At 53.1% G+C, this 6,197-nt stretch overlaps 1 pseudogene; it reads right to left on the bottom strand.

The window, feature by feature from the left end:
• Positions 1 to 1,528: 1,528 nt before the first annotated feature.
• On the bottom strand, positions 1,529 to 1,667 carry LOC123118177 (uncharacterized; annotated as a pseudogene).
• Between the last annotated feature and the right edge of the window lie 4,530 nt (positions 1,668 to 6,197).

The raw sequence follows: 6,197 nt of genomic DNA, 5'->3' as shown, positions 1-6,197 counted from the left end.
CGGCGCCCCCCCTCCCTTGGCCCTCCTATATATAGTGGGGGAAGGAGGGCTTTCATCCCATGCCTTTGGTTGCCTCCTTCTCCCTCTCCAACACCTCCTCCTCCTCCATAGCGCTTGGCAAAGCCCTGCCGGAGTACTGCAGCTCCATCAACACCACGCCGTCGTGCTGCTGCTGGTGCCATCTCCCTCAACCTCTCCTCTCCCCTTGCTGGATCAAGAAGGAGGAGACGTGGCTGTTCCGTACGTGTGTTGAACGCGGAGGTGCCGTCCGTTCGGTACTAGGATCTCCGGTGATTTGGATCACGTCGTGTTCGACTACATCATCCCCGTTCTTTGAACGCTTCCGCTCGCGATCTACAAGGTACGTAGATGCATCTAATTACTCGTTGCTAGATGAACTCATAGATGGATCTTGGTGAAACCGTAGAATTTTTTTTGTTTTCTGCAACGTTCCCCAACAAGATCCACGTGTACTTGCTATAGTCATCGATGAATCTTACGTAGTAAGTATGTCTGCCAACTGATTTAGGGGCAGGACCCCAAACATCGGAAAAGATGAGCTCAAGAGGTTTGGTGGAAATACTTGTAGACACAGGATAAGGTAGTTGATGACTTTTAGCACACTGACATGAATCACAAATTGTTTCACGATCTCGCTCACCAACAAACGGGAGCTTATTCTTTTTAAGCAAATGTTCAACTAAGGAAAAAGATGCATGCCCTAATCTATCATGCCACCGTGTTGAAGAGACTTTGGTGACACCATAGGTTTGTTTATTCAATCTCCTAAGCTCCGGAATCAACGGGTACAGCCCTCGAACGCATCTACCTCGATACAAAATTTTCTTCGTGACCTGATCCTTGATCAAAAAGAAAAACGGATGAAACTCAAGGAATACATGGTTGTCAATGGCAATGCGATGAACTGAAAGGAGATTTTTCGAAGCACTAGGGACATGCAAAAAATTTCTTAGACGAATATTTCTATGGAGGGTTTTAAGCACTGAATGACCAACGTGGCTAATGCTCATACCTTCTCCGTTGGCAGTGTGAACTTGGTCTTGCCCACGGTACTTCTCACGAACTGTCACCTTTTCCAGCTCGCTTGTGATGTGGTCAGTTGCGCCACTGTCCACATACCAGTTCGTGTCGATGCCATAGGAGCCATCAGCAGCACCTGCAACCTTTCTCATCTTGTGAGGACTCGCCATCGTCTTCATAGCGATACCAGCAGTCACGGGCAGTGTGGCCAAGCTTGCCGCAGATTTGGCATCGCGGCGCATCAGGGTTGGCGCGAGGCCTGCCACCACGGCGGCCCCGTTGTTGTTGTTGGAGGGCCGCCCGCCGCCACCGCCACCGCGAGAGGAGTTGCCGCCGCTGCTGTTTCCGCCAGATGGCGGCTTGCCCTTGCCGCGCGGAGGTCCACGGTAGCGAGAGCCACCACCGCCGCGACCGCCGCCGCGAGAGACCGCGTTAGCAGACGACTTGAAGCCCCCGCCCGAGTTGTTGTTGTAGAGGGCAAGGCGCTGATCAAAGTTGCTCATCTGAGCGTAGAGATCATCGATGCTGATGGTGTCGGTGCGCGCGTCGTTGGCGGAGACGAGGGGCTGGTACTCCATGTTGAGTTCGGCGGTGATGTAGGAGACAAGCTCATCGTCATCGATGGGCTTTCCGGCGGCTGCGAGCTCATCGGCGAGTGCTCTCATCTGGGCGAAGTAGGTAGCAACAGATTGCGTCCCCTTCTGCGCCGTGGAGAGAGCAACCCGGATGTTGTTGACGCGAGCTCGAGACTGCAATGAGAACATGTGGGCGAGGGCCGCCCAGAGCTCGTGCGGCGTGGCGATGGAGGTGACGTGCACGAGGACCTCTTTGGTAAGAGTATTGAGCAAGTATCCAAGTACCTGCTGCCCTTCTCTGAACCAGATCGGATGGAGAGGGTTCGGTGTTTGTTCTTCTTTCCCGTCTTTGTCCTTCGTGATGAGGATGTTGACGGGTTCCGGCATGGAGCCGTCGGCATAACCGAAGAGGCCAGCCCCTCTCAGCTGCGGTGTCACCTGCGCACGCCACAAGACGTAGTTGGTGCGGGTGAGCTTTTCTGCAACCTGCCCAAGGGAACCCTGGCCGGTGCTGGAGGAGGACGACATGGCTGGCGGTGGATGAGTTTTGCTAGATGCGATGGATAGAGGTGGCTCTGTATACCATGTGAAATAGCGGAGAACGTCGTACCTCTCTTGAGGCGACGGTTTCGTGTTAATATAGGCAGGGGCATATCCCTGATAAGCATACAAGGTCGTTTGAGATTACATCTTGAGGTACACGGAAAGTATAGATAAGATATACATGAGAAGATTACAACCATATACTCTAACCAACCTATACCGAAACATATCTCAACTGAACCGGTGCGTGGTGCGCCCCTTGGACCTGAACGTAGCATGGTTTAACACAAATAAAGTGGAGCATCAACACCCTATCAGAAAACTACCACCTGTTTCATTCTCAATCCTTCTTCATATAGTTGTATGTAGTAAATAAAGAACTTTCTTTACCTGTATTTCTTCTGGGAATGCTGCACCAAGAATCATAGTTTGTATCGCAGGCTTCTGTGGCACGCATATCCCATCCACTACCCTTCCATCGTGAGGCTCAAACCACATATTCAGCATCATATCTGCCTGAAGGACTCTTGGTCCCATGCCCACAAGGAATCCAAATATACAAATAAGAGCATCAACGCCCCTATCAGGATCATGCAGCTGCTGAAATAAGCAAGAGAAAATAATACAGTTAGATGGACAATGCAATGTGATAAGCAATATAGGTGTGAACTAAACATCAGCCAATGTGATGGACAATGCAATGTGGTATACTGCATGATCTAGCACATTTGGATAATGGTGCATGAAGTATTGCAGGCAATACGACATACAAACGTTGCGAGTTAGATTCTCAGAAAAATTCTACCCCTACATTTAAACTGAAGTCAGCACATTTGAGCTGCTTGGAAAGTCAAATAAACATAACTGACAATAAAACAAAAGAGCAGTGTGGAAATGGTTTTGCATGCAAGCTGCAATTACATGTGTATATATTGGTGCTCCTCCAGAGGCCATGCAAATTCTGAGTCCATGCTGGTAGGATAACTCATTAGCCTCGACATTAATCTGAAACATGAATACAGAGAAGTCTTAACTACCACCAGAAACATACAAAACCAATCTGTTTTGCTTTCATTAGAACAGATATCCACCACATTCTAATTTCACAACTGTATACATCAAACTGTTTATAGAAGATGGCATAAATAGCAACCTATAATATCACAAGTTTGCACTAAAGTAGACAGAGAATGCAAACACAAATTGAAACTGTACACAAATACCCACTGTCCTCCAGAGAAATCAGATCAACTCAAATGCACCAACTCGCACGCACAACTAAGCACATGAACTTAGATTAACTAGCAAAAAATTGCTTATCATGATACAACTGTGCTTAAACTGGTCGTACTAAGAGCTTAATTTGCTGCGCATGCACCCGCTCGTTCGAGCCCGTACCTGTGAAGGCTGTGATGCAAGCCCTGGAGCGTTCATGAGAACGAGAACGAGTGACCTCGTATCACAGCGGTGGTGGTGCCCCTCCGCCTTCATGCCACCATGCCACCGCCATCACCACCTCCCCGTTCCTGGACCCGGCCCGCGCGCACGCCAGCACCTTCAGCATCGCGCAGCCCTGCACGAGCGTCATCGGGATCTCGTACCGCTGCACGCTCCCCAGCAAGGGCACCCCGACCTGGAACACATGAGCCAGCGCGGGCGGGCTCTGGCCGTGGCCGTGGCCGCTCACCTCCACCATGTACCCCCGCGCCTCATCTCCATCCGCCATACCGAGTGCCCACCGCCCGTTGCCGACCAAATCCATGACTGTCGTCAGCTTCCAGTCGCCGCCGCGGCCGGGGGAGGTCGGCGTGGTGTGGACGGAGCGGCCGGCAAGCGCGGCGTACAGAGAGCAGCGCTGAGAGCGAGAGTCGGGGGTCCACGGCTCAACGCCCGCCTTGTCGCATCCCCCCGATTCGCACCCCTCCATCACTGGCGCCATCTTCCTGTCGCCGCCGCGCCTGAGAGGGACCAGCGTGGTGTGGACGGAGTGGTCGGCGAGCGCGGCGTACAGGGAGCGGCGCTAAGAGCGAGAGTCGGGGGTCCACGGCTCAACGCCCGCCGTGTCGCCTCCCCCCGATTCGCACGCCTCCATCACTTGCGGCGTCTTCCTGTCGCCGCCGCGGCCGGGAGCGGCCGGCGTGGTGTGGACGGAGCGGCCGGGAAGCGCGGCGTACGGAGAGCGGCGGCGGGAGCGGGAAGCGGCGGTCCTCGGCTCCCCGCCCGCCGTGTCGCCTCCGCCCGACTCACACCCCAGCAGCACCATCTTTACGCAGCCCCTGCTACTACCCTAAAAACCCTAAGCGGAGGACATCGGAAGCGAAGGTGACGGACCGGGGCTTGGAAGAGAGGAAGGGTAGAAATGCGAAGGGTCCAAGGGGCGTCTTTGAATCCTCTCTATGCGGTTGCGTGGTGTGGTGGCTCCCTGGTGGGTGCCTGTAGCGAAATGCCAGTGCGGGAGTAGTTGGACTCGTGGAGACACCAGGTCTATGCACCGTTGCAGATACCAGCCGTGGGATCTACGCCGGGTGGCGGATACGTCTGATGCGCAGAGAACATCGACATGGCAGGTACACCGGGCTCATGACGGGAAGGTGTTGTTATCCGTCGGAATGATAATGGACGCGCGCGATTGTGAAGCGCTGGCGGTGCACGAAATTTCCGTGCACACTCCGTCGTGCTTTTGCGCGCGGAGCCGTGTGTGGGTCTCACCACTGTTTTTTTGACGGCATGAGCGTGGCTATGCGTACTAGCAAGCTGTGTACCCCGCCATCTCACAAAAGAAAAGGCTTGATATGTACCCACCTAAGAGCATCTCCAATAAAAAAAAAGAGCATCTCCAATTACTCCTGTATCCGTAAAATTTGTTTTATGAGATGTCTGTATAGTTTAAGTGAAATTGTTTTGATGGCTACTTTTAAATCTCGTGAGCTTCTTCCTCTGAAATCTTTTTTCATTTTCCATTAAACAAGCATACAAATGACACATGCATATGTATGATATCATTATAATAATTCAAACAATGTTATACTCCCTCCGTTCCACAATGTACGAATTCAGGGTTTCTGCTCCGGTGCTCCCCCCTGACTGAACGCTCGGCGCGTGAAACACAAGGACGGCTGAGATCTGTCAAAAACGATTCGTGAAGAGGGGCACGGTCGTCTTTTTATGTCCGCGTAGAGCGCACGTAGAGCCTGGTATGAGCCCACACCGGCCCGGTTACTTTTGTACGCTGAGGGTATATGCGTATTATACGTGGGCGTTTCGGTTTCCCTTGTCACGTGCGACGGTCGTGGGCTAGCCACGGGCCACGCCACGCACGAAAAATTCCAAAAACGTCCCATCCTATAAGAGGGGAGGGGGACCACCACCGGCCGCATCCCCCCACCATTTCCTCCCAAATCGGCTCACTCCCTCCTCCCTCCTTGGCGCATCGTCTCCCCCTCGTCTCCATCGCCCCGCCACCGCACCTACTCGCTCAACCCCACCGCCTCCCTCTCTTCGGCGGGTTCTCTCAGGCTTCGATGGAGCAAGGTCATGGCGCTGCCGCCGCTGCACACGGAGATGTGGTCGAGGGCGCGGAGACCGCGGTAGATGCCGCCCAAGAAGTGGCCGCCGTCGGCGGTGCGGGAGATGCTGCACCCGCAGTCGCTGGATCGGTCCCTGCGGCGGCGGATCTGGTGGCGCAGGGGGTGGTGGCTCGGACTCCGTCGTGCTAGACCTGGTGGTGACGGCGTCTGGTGGCGCACTGGATGTAGGTGCGGAGGCGAGCGGCAAGCAGGTGGTGGATGTGGTAATGCTTCTCGTTCCCCTCCTTTCATACTTGTAGTAGATAAGCAAAAGATTTAGTAGATGGGGTTTTTTATAGTAGATTTGTGATTGAATGTGGCACCCCCTTCTGCTTGTTAGGGTTTTTTTGATTGAATGGGGAACCCCATTTCAGAGTTAGGGTTTTTTCTAGTTGATTCGTGCTTGAATGCTAGAGACATCATAATGAGAGTTAGGTTATTTATATTAGAATCTAGATTGCCGCATGTGCTC

This window comes from Triticum aestivum, chromosome 5B (assembly GCF_018294505.1).
Source record: "Triticum aestivum cultivar Chinese Spring chromosome 5B, IWGSC CS RefSeq v2.1, whole genome shotgun sequence".
Taxonomy (NCBI): domain Eukaryota; kingdom Viridiplantae; phylum Streptophyta; class Magnoliopsida; order Poales; family Poaceae; genus Triticum; species Triticum aestivum.
The sequence above is the reverse complement of the archived record's forward strand: the minus strand, read 5'-3'. Positions and strand labels throughout refer to the sequence as shown.